Source organism: Uloborus diversus, chromosome 7 (genome assembly GCF_026930045.1).
Source record: "Uloborus diversus isolate 005 chromosome 7, Udiv.v.3.1, whole genome shotgun sequence".
Classification (NCBI taxonomy): domain Eukaryota; kingdom Metazoa; phylum Arthropoda; class Arachnida; order Araneae; family Uloboridae; genus Uloborus; species Uloborus diversus.
Genome location: NC_072737.1, coordinates 159142464 through 159160759, shown reverse-complemented (window position 1 = coordinate 159160759; position 18296 = coordinate 159142464). Strand labels below are relative to the sequence as shown.

At 33.8% G+C, this 18296-nt stretch overlaps 1 protein-coding gene across 2 annotated transcripts in view; it reads left to right on the top strand.

The window, feature by feature from the left end:
• The window catches only part of LOC129226474 (CUGBP Elav-like family member 4), a 568366-nt gene that overhangs the window by 204583 nt on the left and 345487 nt on the right, over positions 1–18296 (top strand). The gene's annotated exons all lie outside the window — the stretch shown is intronic.

Sequence of the window (18296 nt, the reverse complement as noted above, 5' to 3'; positions counted from 1 at the left end):
CTGTATGTACATATGTATGTGCGTATGTATGTCGCATAACTCAAGAACGTTATGTCCTAGAAAGTTGAAATTTGGTAGGTAGACTCCTAGTGGAATCTAGTTGTGCACTTCCCTTTTGATTTTATTCGGGCGTTTCTAAAGGGGTCTTTTGCACCTTTTTGGGGGGAAATTATTGTTAATTTCGATGCAAAACTCAAGTGGTGTTATAATTTGGCGGACACATGGCTATATATCATCAGTCTTTCGGTCTCCAAGTTTTGTCGCCAACTTGGCGACTAATTTGGCGATTTTTTTTTTAAAAATCTGATTTTAATGTAGCCATTGTTCGTGATATTTAGAAAGGAAACTACTGAATCTCATTAAAATTGCCAGTAATGGGGAAATAGCATTAAATTGGTGCAAAAAGAAGTTATGTGATGCACACATCAGCTCGTTTAATTAAAGAAGAACGAGTCAGTTAGTACAAGTTTTTGGCGAAATCTGACTTTTTTTTTTCCTCCATACCTCTTACACTTGTCACACAGCAACAACAACATTGCAATAAACAACTTCCAGATTTAAAATTTTTCGCAATGGCCTGAACCATGTTTTTACTAAACCAGTAAAGCAATTTCTACATAGATTTCGTTGCGTAGTGATTTTTTCCTTCGTAAGAAATGTGCTGGAATAATTCCAAAGGAATCAAGTACATAAACAGAGAAAAAACATATGTCTTCATATATCCAATAACAACACTTTCTTACAAGCTGCTTAGTTTGCGACGAAAAAAAGGAAATATTAAGAAAGAAATAAGGAATAAACAGATCCGAAAAAGAAAGAAATCCGTCATAATATCGCAGTTTACTCTTGAGTACGCGGGAGAAACTCTTTGGTCCGCAAAATCTTTTCCACTACACACGTAAGTCGGAAAGATTTTTACATTTCCATCAGGACAACGTTTTCACCCAAAGGCTGGTTATTCGGAGAGAGGAAATTCTTTTCCTGGTTATAGATTTTGATACTGGGTTTCATGTTGGAACACATACACATTCGATGGGGTTCGAAGGAGGATGGACGTTGGAGGCATTCGATCAGGCCCGTTTACCTCTTTCCTTCTGTGTTCCCCCACCCCCACACACACTGGAGGAAAGGGTATCGTTTGCTGGTAAATAGAATAGGGTCTCGAGATTCGCCAGAAAATAGATAGAATTTGAGTTTGGAAGCAAATGCCGTGGGGTTTGTAGATATTCGGACGAAAGCTTGCGGAGGGTAAAGGGAATAGGGGAGGGAGGGCTGTAGACTGGGTCAGGAAATATCAGGAACATAAAATATGTCTCGTGGAAATGTAAAGAATAATTTTTTTAAACATAAACGTCATCGAGGATCTATAGCTTTAGAGTATTTCTGCAAGAAACTGAAAGTGCACTACACATACTTAAACTATAATGTACATTTTCAGCTAGGCATTCATATTTCCGTCAGTTTTTTTTTTTTTTTTCTTTTTACTGACAACTTTGAGGAATGCATTCATATTTATATCATTGATTGTTCTTGCAGCAAATTTTGAGGTAGACATTCATATTTACGTCATTGTTTTTCCTACTGGTAATTTTGAGGTATTAATTCATTTTTACGTCATTTTTATTTTGAGGTATGCGTTCTTATTTACGTCATTGTTTTTCCTACGGATAATTTTGAGGTAGGTATTCATACTTACGTCATTGCTTTTTCTTGCAGCAAATATTGAGGTAGGCATCCATATTTCCGTCATTGTTTTTCCTTCTGATAATTTTTACTGATAATTTTGAGGTAGGCATTCATTTTTGCGTCATTGTTTATTCTTGCGGCAAATTGTGAGGTAGACGTTCATATTTACGTCATGGTTTTTCTTATTGTCTTTATTTCCCCAATTTACGTTTCTAATATTCGTCTTTCTTATAATTTTCTATTATATATCGGTATTTTTGAAAAACCGTGACTAATGTGATAAATATCAGCTTTCCAAAAAGTGGAACTTAAGTTACTTAAAATGTTTTCTAGAAATTTCTTACTTTCACCGTAGCCCAGCTATTTTCAAACTTTTCAAGAAATTATTGTCTTTATACTATGCTAGAAAAAGCACACATAAGTTTAAATTATTTAATTTGTACTTAAGTTACAAAAAAAATTGATTGTCTTAGCACTAAATTAGAGTACTGACAGTTGTAAAAACGAACTTTATAGGACTTGAATAATAATGAATACTATAGATCTATACTAGGGCTATATACTACGTGACATTATTCAATGCTGCAAAAAGACCCTTTTTGAAGCCCCTAAACTATGGAGGAGAGGGGGGGTTGGAGTGAAATTGAAGAAAGTATGACATTCAAAAAAAGAAGACAAAAAATAACCCATGTTTGTGAAATCGAAGCAAAGGCAATCAAAAACGCTGAAGCCAATATCTTTTTAAGTTACTTATTTACTTACATTTACAAAAGAAAGTAATGTATAGATCACAAGAAGTTGTTCTACACTTGTAAGATATTAGTAAAGACCTATCAAATCAATAACATCTGTCACAAAGCAAAAATTGCCATTTTTAGTTTTCGATTTTGAGGTTTTCCTTTCTTGGTAAGCCCTTTTCAAAGAATTTTTGTTACGAAGTATAGTTTATAATATTATTAGCGTTCCAAGTATAGTTTCGAAAATGCTATTTTTCACGCTACCAAAATATTTTAAGAAAATGTTATTTATCATCCAGACGTTAGAATAAATTGTATAAGTACAAAGCATTTCCTTCAAAAACACACTCCAGTTTTATGTAAATTAAAGCATTCATGAATCTGAAGTACAATGTAATTGTAACAGAGATTGAAAAATTTCAAGAACAACCATGAAGTATTCGGAACGATGAAACATAACTATACGGTTCTTTAATTATCATATTCATCGCCTAGAAGCATTTTACTGCATTGTCAATAGATTGCTTAATAAGATTTGGCGAGGAATATAAATTCAATCAATTAACGAGGCTTTCGCGTTGCTTAGGTATCTCACAAAATTCGAGACTGATTATTAGTAACTAAATATTTAATTCAATAAAACTTCCGACATATTTCCTTCTCTTTTGACATCGTCGCAGAATCACAGATTTAAATATGTTCACATCTTAGTGTACGTTGATTTAGCTTATTAATGCATTTCTTTTCTGTAAGAGATGCAGTCGGCATTTAAATGTTTCTGAAGTAAACGAATAAGTGTTCTGCATGCTAATGTGAATTCCCTAACACTGCAGTTTAAAATTTAATTAGAAAATGTTTCTCTAACTACATGTCGGTTTTTATACCCGGATGATGCATTTTGCATGTTGCAGACAAAATAATTATTACTAAACTGTTAAATTAAGAGTTTTAAAAAATTGCCCCTGTTCAATTATAAATATGCATTAATGATACATAGTCAAGTGATTCTATATTTTGATTAAAACCATCCCACCGTACTATGTATTTTCAGTTAATCGTAAGCAATCGTAAGTTATTTACTTTAAACGTCTTTTTTTGGGAACATACTACTCTGTATGAAAAGGGGGGTGGGAGGCTCTGACTTAGGAGTAGTACTGTCCAACCACGGATTGCATGGAATTTTCAATTGTTCAGAAAAGACGAATCTATGTGAATAAGGGGGAAAAGTAAAAAATTAATGCGCTTATTCCGCTCATTTGAATGAGACTCTGCTTCTGCAAAAGCTGATATTGGTAAGAAGTAATAGATTTGTCCATTTCCGGCAGTAAAACGGATCTTTGTCTTTCCATACAATCCGTGGTCAGACAGTATAAACTTTAAAAGTTTGGTAGAGGCAAAGATCCTAGCCACCAAAATGACATGGCCTTATCTCTTGGTGGCCCTGAGTGGAATTCCACTAACCACAGTATACACGTGGATGCGGTGGAGTGAGGTGGGGTAGAATCATACTTGTTACTCTTGAACTCTTAGTTTAATATCTATGAAAATTAGCTGCATCAAAGCCATTGTCAAACTTGCTTTAATAATCCCCCTATATCCAAATGTGTAGCAGATCACATGCATCTACTGCTTGATCATAAAATCGGGACACTTGGACAACTGCTTTTGCACCATAATGGGGTCGTTTCCAAAATTTGAAAAGCATTTTTTTCTGAAAGAGCATGCTTGAACATATAGAATCTGACCATTTTTTACATAATTTGTTTAAGTTTAATATTTAAAAAAAAATACTTAAATCGGTGTGCTTTCATCGTTTAACGCTTCTGTCGTGTGACGTCACAAGTGATGAAATGCCATTTAGTATTGCCATTCACAGTGCAAAATATTTAATTCGCATCTTTACTACGTGTATTGGCAACGATAGGGTTTATAGCAAGCGTAGAGCACAATTTTAATTTGCTTCTTGATTATCATAACGTGAAAACGCAGTGAAAAATGCGACAAAGGACATCATTTGTGACGTCATAAAGACTGCGCCTTGTTTTCAAAATAGGACATTCTAAAAAATTAATTAAAAAAAAACTATTAGGAAAATTCTAGTGTTTTCTGGGTCCACGTTATTTTTTTTTTTTTTTTTTACTCACTCTATCAATTTCAGTGACTAAAAGTAGTACTTTTGTCTGAAGGAAACAACCCCATTGTGCATTTGTTTTACAATTTTTTACGAGTGTGAAAATCTTCATCCGAGGACATTTACAATAAAATTTATGACGATGTATTCGACATTCCCCCTGTCGACGACATTCCCCTTTTATCTTTTGAATCTTCATATTGCAATAAACTGCCAGTAAACCAAAAACTTCGCAACAATTAGGTGAAACTCTCTCAACCAACCACTTTGGGATAAAGGATTTCGTTTGTTTTGTACGAAATGAAGTTCTTTGCTTCCAGTTGCTGCTAATGTAATGAGACAACCTCAGTCACACGAAAAACTACCCAAAGCGTTTGCTAGATTAAAAAGCAAACGAAAAGCAGAACAATTATCTGGATCGTACAGATGTTTGAATATCTTCAAAAAAATCTTTTGTTCAGCAATCTCGACTCAAGTAGCGGAAGATATTCAAATGAATCGAATTGCATGCGATGTCAAAAGCTGGCTCTAACTATTCAAATGAAGAAGATGCGAATGTAACTCAGTTATCTAGTTCGACTTCCTGGATTTCATTTACCCAGCCTATTCTAGAATGTCTTCGGGAAAGTCCTCGCCGAGCTAGTGTTTTGTTAGAATTTCAGAACGGTTTCTATGATTCTTTTTTTCTTTCCTTCTTTTTTTGCTCAGTTTGGTATTCTAATGCAAAGCATCTTCGGCAAGATTCGGATTTAATGTAATAATTCAAAGTGAAAGAAGAAACTCGCGCAAGAGTTCGGCTTAAAAGAACGAAGAAAGTAGGAAAAAAGTAAACGAAAAGAAACAGCATAGACATAAGACGAGAATTTATTCTTTCGTTACATTTTGGTTCTATTTTATTTCTTCAGAAGCAACATAAAAGGACCCGCTCCTAGGATCTGCTGAAATCAAAAGATAATGACGGAGAAAAGATAAACGACTAGCAAAACGCGGGGACACACTCCCGCTCACCCCCCACACTCCGCTTTCTCCTTTTTTTCGAGAAGGGGAAATTTTTGAATGGGAAACCTGTTAGCTGTATCGTTAAAATGCCTTGCGCAACAATCTGACCCGTTGCTTCTATTGGACATTTTTCCTTTTGCTTTTTCTATCTCGTTGGAAAGCTTTTTTCTACTTGGAAGCATTAGGATGCCATAGGACATTAAACACATTATAAGCCATTAATTTCTCGCAAAAAGATTGAAATGCGTTTTTGAGCCGTTTTCTTTATTTGCATATGTTTGCTGAACCAATGCGTTAATGACATTAAAACTATTATTGACCATAAATTCTAATGCATGTTTTCGTCTTTTCAAGGCATTAAGAGTGAGAAAAATTGCTTATTTTCGGATGTCTAACGCATTATTCTCGAAAATTCTTTGCGCTTGAGTGTATACAAACCAATATAAATAAATATAAATCTCATTTCTGAGTTTTACTGCGTTCTGAGATTTAAAATATATTGTTTTAAAAATTAAATATAATCTTTAACTAAATTTACGTGCTGACAGAGAAACACTTGAGTTGGCTTGAAATCACCGAATATGAGGCACGTTTTGTTTTTGTCTCTTACAACCAACATGAATGAAAAGAAAAAAATTAAATCTGAGGTAAAATGAAATTCAGGATCTCAGAATTAAGACCGTTTAAGTTTAAAAGCCTTAACCAAAATTTATAGCTATAAATTTTAATTTTTTCATCATAGAGAAATGGTTTGTTGCACTGGAAGTCTCCTGTTATGAGGTCCCTCAAAAATAACACTAGAAAACAATTGTTTCCAGCGTAAGTCACTTAGTTTCACTTTTACACATTGAACCATTTTTTAAATCACCAGGAAGGTCTATATGAGCTTTTTTGAGGCACTTTTAACTCCAAACTTAACAACCCTCTGATCATTTGAATGTGACTTAGTCGTAAATAATGTGGGTGGTTCGTCTCCGGAATTAAAATTATACATTGCTATATTATAAGTAAACTTAATTTCATTTTGAATTATAATTATATCTATGAATTTAACTTGAATATGTGTGAATAATACGGGAAGGTTCTTTACTGGGATCGACGTTTATGCAACATGTGACGTTTCCAAGCCTTTTTTTTTTTCAACAACGTGAAAATGTTTTTGGACATGAGACTAACCTATAAGAGGAAGAGGCGTATAATCTAGTTTTTGCACCAAAAAAAAGGAAGAAAGTGTCTAGATGAAAAAAAAATTGCTTTTGATGATTTTTTAAATAGCTTTTGGGGAAATACCCTGACGAGTCTCCCTCTTTGCTACAAACATTCATGCTTCTGATTTTTTCACATCTCTAGTCCTCCCCTCCCCCCAGAAGAATGTTAATGGTTGACATAACTCTCTTTTTCCATTCAAATAAAAAAAATGGCTATGAAACTGTCGAAAACTGAAAAATATAGGGGGGGGGGGAGAGGAGCTATATTCAAAAAGGGTTGGTTGATGGGAGAAAACGATGGTCACAAAATATTTGGATTCAGGTGTTCATTTTATATGAGAATTAGCAAGAGTGGTGTCAGAAGACTTTTGAGTTTTGTTTTGTTTTTTCGCGCAATGTCATTAATGCATATTTTAAATATAATAATAGGAGCATATTTTTAAATTGCTAATTTAAGAGTTATACTTGTTGTAATATGCAAAGTACACCATCCAGGCATTAAAACTATCATGTAGTTAGAGAAGCATTTTCTAATTAAATTTTAAACTGCAGTGTTAGGGAATTCGCATTAGCATGCAGAACACTTATTCGTTTACTTCAGAAACATTTCTTAAATGCCGACTACATCTCTTACAGAAAAGAAATGCATTTATAAGCTAAATCAACGTACGCTAAGATGTGAACATATTTAAATCTGTGATTCTGTGACGATGTCAAAAGAGAAGGAAATATGTTGGAAGGTTTATTGAATTAAATATTTAGTTACTAATAATCAGTCTCGAATTTTGTGAGATACCCAAGCAACGCGAAAGCCTCGTTAATTGATTGAATTTATATTCCTCGCCAAATTTTATTAAGCAATCTATTGACAATGCAGTAAAATGCTTCTAGGCGATGAATATGATAATTAAATAACCGTATAGTTATGTTTCATTGTGCCGAATACTTCATGGTTGTTCTTGAAATTTTTCAGTGTCTGTTACAGTTACGTTTTACTTCGAATTCATGAATGCTTTAATTTACATATAGTTAGTACATGTTTTTTTTTTCCCGAAAATGTTGTGCGCAATCATTATTCAAAACCAATAAATATTTTTTCCTTTCAACGATGGAAAGATAAACTTTCTTAATTTATTACGGTGTATACTTTAAACACTAATACTACTACCAACTATGTATCTTAACGAATTCTTTCAAAACACATTATTAAGAAATAAAGATTATCAAACTCAACGAACTAAAAAAGACCATTTTTTCTTCGTGAGAGAAAAAAAAATTGGGGACTATTCATTGTTTTTCTTTGTTCATGCTTAAAAGTAAAAAAGAAAAGTGGGCTGACATCGGTTACGACCTTTTTATTTATTTGAACTAACACGTATATCTTTCGAATTTACACAGTGATGTATTCTTTTTCTGTAATTAAAGCAGTGGCATCGCAAGAAGGGGGGTTCGCCCCGGTGTCATCCGTCTGGGGGGGGGGTGACACCCAAAGTGGAATTGCAAGTTTTTGAAAAATATGAAGCTAAAATGCATTTTTTAGACTACAAATTCGAAAAATGTCCGTTGGGAATCCCCTGGACCCCTTTCACCTCACATTACGGACTGAATACTTCCTCTTGTTCCAAAACACTGAAAATCATTATCTTTGGGTGTGTTTTAGATACGTTTCTAAAAATTAAAGGGTTATCAATTTCATACTCTTACGTTTTTGACCTCTTGACTCACACATGTGTCTGGGACTTTTATATAAAAAGTGTTCATTGCTTTTATTCGTCTTTTGTACATTATCCCACTTAAAATCTCGTGAAACACAAATGTAGTTCAGTAGGGTACCGCCCTATAGCCAAGGCTAAGGCCGAAATACATGAAATACACCTCCAGCTCAGTCAATTCCAGCCGAGGACTGCAGTTTCGTGCTTATTGTTTGTTTCGGTTATTTGCTTCGGTCACTCGTCTGGTCAGTGCTAATTCTGTATTAGCTACCAGTTTGTTTGGCTCTCTTGGCTTCTTTATGAGGTTTTCCACCTCCAGCTCAGTCACTCTAATGCCGGGCTGATGAGTGCTAATAAGCACGAAGCTGCAGTCCTTCTGCTGGAATTGACTGAGCTGGAGGTGTATTTCACAAATGTAGTTGTTTCTGAAAATTTTATGTCATGTTTTATTTTTTTTATTTTTTTTTTTTTTTTTGCGTTCGTAAGAGGGGTGGGGGTGACACCACAAATTACCACCCCTGGTATCACCCACGCTAAGTACGCCATTGATGAAAGATACAGCAAACTTCGAAATTTTTGTTCATTTAAATGTATAATAGAGAGACTGATAAAAAATAAAATAATTAATTATTAATTATATAAATAAAAAAATTAAAAAATGAAAATAAATTTAGTGTCACATTAAATCTCAATACAGCGAATACCCAAGCAGTGCATTTTAACTACCCGTTGCATTAATTGATATCCATTACAACTAAATTCTCATTACAACGAACAAAGTTTGCTTTTTTTTTTCAGGTTCATTTTAACGAGATTTCACAGTAAACAACTACTAACATACGAATAAATATTTTCTGGAAATTCTCCTGATACATTTTGTTTTGTTAAGAATATAACAAACTTTCGATCTTCTCTCGACCCGTCATATACATCATTAGAGGCAAACAAAACACGCCCAATACTTTCGATCAAATCACTTCTCAAACGTTGCAAAATTCAAAACGCGGCATCAGACAGATTATTCCTTAGTTTTTCCTTTTCGCTGGCAAACATTGTTCGCGAATTTGCAAATCATTTCCGATTTTTTTCGCTCGTTTCCGTTTCGCCTTACACTCCTACATCATCTAGTCCGATCCATTAAAACTATTACAGGCCATAAATTTGAAGCAGCAGCATTTTTTATGCTTTAAAAAACAACAACAATGCGTAGTTGTAATAAGCACGTCGCTTTTATCATCGATTATTGACGACTTTTTATGGCTCCGAGAAGTTCATTCCAACCTTCCCTGGTTCCTGCTTCCATTGACAAGTTTTAAATGCTACGATTATTAAGAGCAATTCTTTATCGATCATTTGATGCCATTTTTGAGTGGATATTTTTTTTTATCGCTATCGTTTTAAAAGCGTTATCTTTTATATGCTCCATATGCTCCTTCTTAAAAGATTTCTTGGAAAAAGTTTCTTTTTTTTCTTTTTTTTTATGCTCTGTTTTCTATCCGTCGTTCAGTTGGGCATTAATGAAGATTAAAATAGTCCATTACTTTAATTGAGGATCGGAGAGAAGAAAATACGCCATGTGAATCGATTGAATGTTTTGTTCGTTGAAAAGTTTCTGAATTTCTGAAATAGTTGATATTTTTCCTGAAAGAAATTGCTGTTTGTTTATTTTAAAAAAATTATAATTCACTGAATTTCTTTACATTTTTAATATGACCTCACCTAGCTTTTATTTAACGCAAATTTCAAAATGAATAGGGAAAGTTCGGCTAATTGTAAACAAAATTTCAGATCTTTTTCAAACTTTTAAAAGAAACTGAGAGACAAAATTTGGTGAATTTCATCCAAGACTATAATGTTTGAAAAATTTGACTGCATGGCTATTATTTAGATAATTAATACAAAACTACATTCGGTTCTGCGTATTTTCAATCATCCCACTGATAAATGGAATTGAAGAAGTTAGATTTGTTCCATGAGGTTGAAGAAGACAGAAATCCACGTCATACACACCCAGTTCAGAGACTAAGGAAGTGCTAGATAAACTATATTTGTGAAGCGTGGGTTGTATGTGACCTCAAAAAACTAAGATTATTTAAGAGGAACATTTTACGAAAAAGGCAGTCGAGATTCTTGCCGACAGAAGCTTTGTAGGTATAATGAAGCAGCAAGTCTAATAAGTTTCGGTTTGTGTAGTTATACTTAAGAATTCAGAATTATTAAATTTAAAAAAAAAACGAGCTGATGTGTGCCTCACATGACTTTCTTTTACTCCAATTTAATGTCATTTTCCCATTATTGGTAATTTTAATGTGATTCAATAGTTTACTCTCTAAATATCACCAACAGTGGCCAAATTGAAACCAGATTTAAAAAAAAATTTAAAAAATCGCAAAATTTGTCGTCAAGTTGGCGACAAAACTTGGGAACCAAAAGAAACTTGGCGACCCATTTGTCCGCCAAATTATAACACCACTTCAGTTTACATCGAAATTAACAATGATTTCCCCCCAAAAAGAGGCAAAAGACCCCCTTTGGAGCATACGAATGCAACCAAAAAAGAAGGTGCACAGCTAGACCCCACTAGGAGTCTATGTACCAAATTTCAACTATCTGGGACATTCCGTTCTTGAGTTATGCGACATACATCCGCACATCCACACATACGCACATACATACATCGTACATACAGACGTCACGAGAAAACTCGTTGTAACTAACTCGGGAATCGTCAAAATGGATATTTCGCGTGTCTATACGTTCTAAGCACTTATCCACGTGTGGTCGAGTCGAAAAAAAAACTCAACATTTATTCGGGGGTGAGCAAAATGGAAATTAAGGTCGGTTTTTGAGTGAAAATATTTTCGCGAATACAATACTTCCTTTTTTGTAAAAGGGAGTAAAAAAAAAAAAACATTATAAGTCGTAAGTCTATGTTATTCAAAGGAAACACAACTTCTGTTGGCCAGTCCTGCGACTGTCTTTTTTACAATGGTAACTTTCCAGGGTGGGCACGAACCACCAACCATTTGGCTTCAGCCGAACGCGCTAGGCTACTGTGCCACGGATGCTTCACTTTAGATGAATTGTTAAACGATTATACATAAAGCTCTGCGAATGCCCGTCGAAAATGGTAAGTCTAACTCGTTTTTTTTTTTTTTTCCGGTTCATTCTGGCCACATAACGTCCCACAAGAAACATAGCTTCAAAAAAAAAAATAATAATAATGTTGTTACGCTGGTAAATTGCTATGCAGTGTTAAGATGAGACCCCCACCTTCACACAGATTGTGTCCCCTTAGGAGGCTCACCCTACAGATTGAGACCGCTGCTTTATAGTAAACTTTTATCTCTATTGGAAAATGTCGAGTATACTAAAGTACGGCTATATGAGATGCATCAGAATAGATGAAAGTTTGGTATTTTACGTCTTTGGATCCTAATTCTTGAAATCCCCTTGATATTTCCTGGTCCCTTATCGATTCATAGGGGGGTGTCAGGATCGGCATCCTGCAAGATGCAACACGATGGTCGGTCGTTTGGGTTATAACATACATTTTGAGATAGCAGTTCTTTATTCGAATGATCGAACAGATTTTAGAAGTAATACAGCTAATAGGAAGTTTTACGGCATCCTTTTATTTTCCTAGTTAAAATCAAATTGCTTTTTCATTGGGACTTAATTGGCTTGGCAACGTTTTTCCTTGAGGAATGACTAAGTGCATTTATTAAGTGAAATGTTATACACTTTTATGGAACTTTTGATGTTGTTTTATTTGGTAGACGGATATTTCAATGGAACTTTTAATGTTATTTAATGGCTTGTTTTGTTATTTGGTAGACTTTATAACGGTTTAACTTAATCATTTGACGAATTATTTTTTATTTAATACCTTTTTTCTTGCTTAACGACTTACTTAGATTAAAAACCGTTAAAAAGACAAAATAATATGCAATATCATCAAATGAATAGTTTCTTTGCAACATTGACCAAACACAGAAACAATAAATAGAATGGAAAATAATTGAAACCATTAAAAATTCACCGAGTGACGTACACATAACGGAAAAGTACCTACAGAGAACTGTTCCGTTATTGTGATTAACTAGGGTGAAACAACTTTGTTTAGTGTTAAATGCCAAAAATATTCTTCAAATAATGGTTCATTGTACAAGAATCATTAGTTTTTCTTACTTACTCAAAATGAATCAATATTAATAAAATAACCTTGAAATCGTAACTCGTCCACCAAAATACGGTCTTATCAATACCGGTTTCCTTCTCTAAAGAGAAACTACTCAAGTTACAATTTACATAACGGAAAAGTACTTATAGATGCCTGTTCTGTTATTGCAGATAGCTAGAGTGAAACTACTTCATTTAGTGTTAAATGCTAAAAATATTTTTAAATAATGGTACACTGTACAAGAATCATTAGTTTTTCTTACTTACTTAAAATCAATCGAAAATCAATAAAATAGTCTTTAAATCGTAACTCATTGACTAAAATACGGTCTTATCAATACCGTTTTCCTTGTCTAAAGAGAAACTACTCAAATGTCGCTCTTAATTACAATTTCACGGATCGCCGAGAAAGTATCTGTAAGATATGCCGCATTTCAAAATTGCAAGCATTAGTTTGTTGTCAAAATAGAACAACAGTAACAAAGACAAAAGCAAAATAATCGTGCAGACTATCCCTTGTCACCTAATACTTTTAAATATTCCTCTGACATTCCCTTTGAAGATTTTGGCTCCAAACCAAAACCCTGCCAACGAGTAAAAATTCATTCCTTGCACTTTTTTACGCACTGAGTGATGGCATCAGCAAGTAAAATGTTCTAAATTACGTTATCTGTACATAAGCGTCATTTGGACGTCAAATATTTGAAAGAAAAACTTCGATGCAAGACGCTTAAGTGCAAGTTTGTGTTTAAACAACAGACTGGGGGGAATGGCTAGCGATATTTCACATGAAAAAATGTCAGATGTCTGGTTAGTGTCTTGGATTTCTTTTTTAACTTTCTTGAAAGATCTCAATCTGCTATTGTACTTTTGAAATACCTAAAGGATTGTCAAACTGATGTTGATATTTGATTTATCAAAGATTTTAATGATGTTATTGCATCGAAGGTTTTAATACGGAGGTTTTACTGCCATTAAAAAAAAATAATATTAGGTTTTTCATTTCCTAATGAAATCTTTTTACTTCCGTCGGAATGAAAAATGTAGAAAATTGTACAACTTTGACAAATGAAGCTTCAAAGCATGGAAGTACAAATAATTTTAATTTTTGTCTTCTATTAAAGGTATTATTTATGTTCGTTCCTTTTCCCGACTCCTTCAGTTCTAAATAAAAAAAAAATATTCTCAAACTTTCTAATGAATTTTTGAATGATGTAAAAGTTAAATTATTTTCTTAAAAGTACGATAAGATGTCATAAGAAAAATGTTTTCAACGAAACCAAACATTATTAAAATCTATTATTCGAACTTTTAACCTTTCGAACGTTAGTAAAATCAAGTTTAGAAACACAATTTCCCCTGCCAGTTTATAAATTAAAGGCACAACTAGAGTTTTCACGTTCTGAAACGTTTATGAGATATTTAAAAAAAATGCATGTTTATGTAATGTCAAATTAGTAACAAAATAAAAAAAATAGTGCATTTATAATGTAAGCGATTTAGATTTTATACAAGTACAGTATACTCCCGATTATCCGTGTGCGGATTATCCGGTTTGCGGATTATCCGTGCATCATTTCGGAATCACACTTTTCTAAAGCTTCGATGATGTTATCGATAATATCGATAACATCATTGAGGAAGTTAAAGAAATCGAAGGTTTCGAATCAGTTGACGCTGAAAATGTCGAAAAGTGGTTCAAAAGCGACAAATGTGAATCAGGATTTCAATGCCGAACTGACAAAAATATCATTGAACTTGTTACTGAATCAAACGCAAGTGATGATACCGAAAATGAAGATGAAGAACATGAAGAAAATACAATTTCACATTCTACTGCTCTACAATCTGTGGAACTTTTATTGGATTACATGAGTGAAAGAAGTTACGATAACGGAGAAATAATTGCAGTAAGAAAAATTCGTGCGGACATAAGCAACAATTTAAACAAACAAAGAAAACAAATATGTATCACCGATTTTTTTTAAGCAATAAATTTCGAAGAAAAGTTCCTGGTTTGTGTGAGTATATATATATTAATTAGTTTTTTCTAATTAGCCCTTGAATTGTTACCCTGCATATTCCTTAAATGATTTTTCGGATTATCCGTGTTTTTCGATTATCCGTGCTACGCCGCCCGATGATTAGCACGGATAATCGGGAGCATACTGTTTAGTAACTTGTATAAGCTAGGGGACCTTAGGCCCCGTATGAAAAGTCAAGTTTTGTGTTTCTTGACTCATTTTTATTTTTACTTTAAGCTCTCAATATCTTTATAGTGCATCTGATTTTGTACATTTTTGCACTTGGAAGTATACATCAAGGACTAAAGGTTACGAAAATAAAGGTCTTGCAGGTTAAAACGGAACACCCTGTATATTACTCGTGCAATAATTGTCGCAGAGTTCTCGAAAATTACTGAAAGCTTTCTTTAACAAAAGAAATAATCAGTCTTGATCGTCAACAGCCGCTTTTTGCTATTCTTGTTCTATGGGTAGATTCTGATATTTGAAGCCTAAAGAAGCTGAAGTAAGTAGCTTGAGTTGTTAAATGTGAGCAAAGGTTGTCATCATCGACTCAGTGCATGACCAATATTTTATCCTTTGCGTACGCGCGTGTCTGCATGGAATAGAGTGGTGTCATAACATTCCTTAGATGAATCAATGCAAAAAAAAATAAATAAATAATAAATAATAATAATAATAATAATTTAAAAAAAATTAATTTGAATTCTGAAATTTTGAATTCAAATTTCGTTTTTCGAAATCACGAACTGAGACAGGACCCTACTCATTGGAGTTATTGTTTCTAGAAACAGCTCCTGCACCCCTCCCCCAAGCCTGCCTCTCCTCCTATGCGGTTACATGTGCATAGTTGTGTGTGTAAGTGTGTAAGCTTATGTGTGTGCGTAGACCTGTGTGTACGCACGTAGGCGTGTGTGTGTGTGTGTTTGTGTGTGAGTGTGCGTGTGTGTAGGACATGGAGGCGAACCAAAAGACCTTTTAATTTGTCTATTTCGGGCAAAGCAGTGCGGGTACCACTAGTATTGAATAGTCATGAACCTCATTAACCAATTCAAGAATTGATATTATGTTGCAACGAATGTAAAACAAATGTTAGGGGTGTTAAACAAGTCAACACATGTTCCAGTAATTAAAGATAGCATGAAGTCTGATTAAAATCGGCTCTGAGCTCAAGTGCAAATTTATTGAGGCAAAAAAGTTCTTGAAAAACAAAAGAAATATTTGAACCGTACTATAGCAAAAATAGGCTTAAAGTTTTCGCTTAGCTGGATTCAAAAACTTTTTCGACGTCTTCAATTTATGACGTCACTCCAAGTGACACTTCCGTTGCTTTACTTCCTCGTTGCATGTTGAAGATTTCCTCTGGTTACCACCAAATAAAGTATAACTTTAAAACTTTTCTTCACTGTTTTTCCTTTTATATCATTGTATATCTATCGATTTATTGTCTACTAGTGGTACCCGCTCGGCTTTGCCCGTAGTAGAAAATTAAAAGGTCATTTCGTTCGCCTGTATATTTACAAATAATGGATGATGAATTTCTCGCCAATTTGCTATACAGTCGACTCCCGCTACAACGCGATCCGACTTACGCGAAATGGCTATAACGCGAGTTTTTCAGGAGCAACAAATTTTAGAGCTAAAGCGAATTTCTCGCTCTCAACACGAAAATATTTGAAAAGAAATCATGATGTTAAGTTTCGGTTTTGTTATCCACTACTAAACATTGATTTCGTGAATGTACTTTCATCCTTTCATCATCACTGACTGCGCAAGTTCCCACACACCGCACTATAAACATAGCTTTATTCGTGTGTATAATCACCACTCCTTATTTTTCATCTATATATTCTAAATATGAAAGTAAATGAAATATTGTAGCACCTAGGCACGCTGTTTCACCTAAAGTTTGAAGATGGATACAAAAAGCGAAAATTTGCGACTCTATAGGAAAAGTTAAAGATTCTTGATACGCTTTAACAACTAGAAAGTGTGTCGAAGGTAACACGACAATAAGGTATGAGTGAATCTTTCATACGTAGAATTAAAAGTCACGAGACGGCAATCCGAATAAGTCCAGAACTTATTTTTAATATGAAGCTCGCAGAGTAATGCTTAAGCAAAATGCAAACAATATAAAATTGAAATCTGCTATTGTATTGTAGAGAATAGAGACCCTGAAAGAGGGGTGTCACCATAGATTTAAATGTTATAAAAGCAAATGCGAAGCTACTGTAGTGTACTTAAAATTATATTAGAATGACGATCAGATTATGCAACATAAATCATCATCTTCAATTTTTAAGTTATAAATGAAACTTATTGTATCTACTGTACAGTAGTACTCTTACAGTGCAGTGTTTAAATAATGCAGATTTTTTTGAAAATACGATAAAAATTTAGCTCTTTATGTAAGTATCGGTAATATATAGTTAAAAAATGGTCTAAAACAGTTTGAAAGGTGTTTAAAAATTTCAAAAATGTCACATACACAACACTTTTCCACAACGCGAAATTTCGACTTACGCGAGGAGTCTTGGAACGCATCCCTCGCGTAAGTCGGGATCCGACTGTATTCATTTGCTTCATGTTACGGTTCCACGTTATAAAAAATTTTGTAATTTACTACTTGGTAAAATTTTCTTAAAATTCGCATATAAAAAGAACAAAGTTGAATTTTTGAAAAATCGCTTCGAGGTGCACACAACCATGCTACAAACTAATTTTTTACCAAATTTCATGAAAATCGGCCGAACGGTCTAGGCGCTATGCGCGTCACAGAGATCTAGACATCCTCCGGACAGAGAGACTTTCAGCTTTATTATTGGTAAAGATTGTGTGCAAACTTTTCTCGCTTTACCAGATACTTGTCTGACGACCGTTGCTATCGTCATTTATTACATTTAAATCGAGGAACATATATGTATATTGAATTTCATCCTGATTGGCTCGTAAGCAGTATAGATTACGGTTGCCTATTAATTAACTACAAGAACATTATTGTTATTAACTATTATTAATATTCACGGCAATTATTATTATTATTATTATTATTATTATTATTATTATTATTATTATTATTATTATTATTATTATGTCACAGAAATCCTGACAGAGAGAGATACAGACAGAGAGACATCCAGACATCCCGACTGAGAGACTTTCAGCTTTATATTTTTGACACAGTAAAATTAAGTACTGTTTTAAACCAACATGGTTCGAAGTTGACCCTATTAAGTCCAAGATCACGTTTAGTTTCATATAAATTATTTTATGTATATATCGTCGTCAATAGGATATTAAGTCCTGTATTAATCTTTACTAACAATAAAGCTGAAAGTCGAAAAAAACAAAAAGTACAAAATTAGTTTGTAGCACCGGGGTGTGCACCTCGAAGCGATTTTTTGAAAATTTGACTTTGTTCTTTTTTTTATTCCCATTTTAAAAACATTTTACCGAGAAATTATCATAACATGCACGAGCAAATTACCATAACGTGGACGAGCAAACTATCGTAACATGGGCGAGCAAATTAACCTAGCAAATTGTCGAGACATTCATCGTTAATTATTTGTAAACATACAGGCGAACCAAATGATCTTTTAATTTTCTACTAC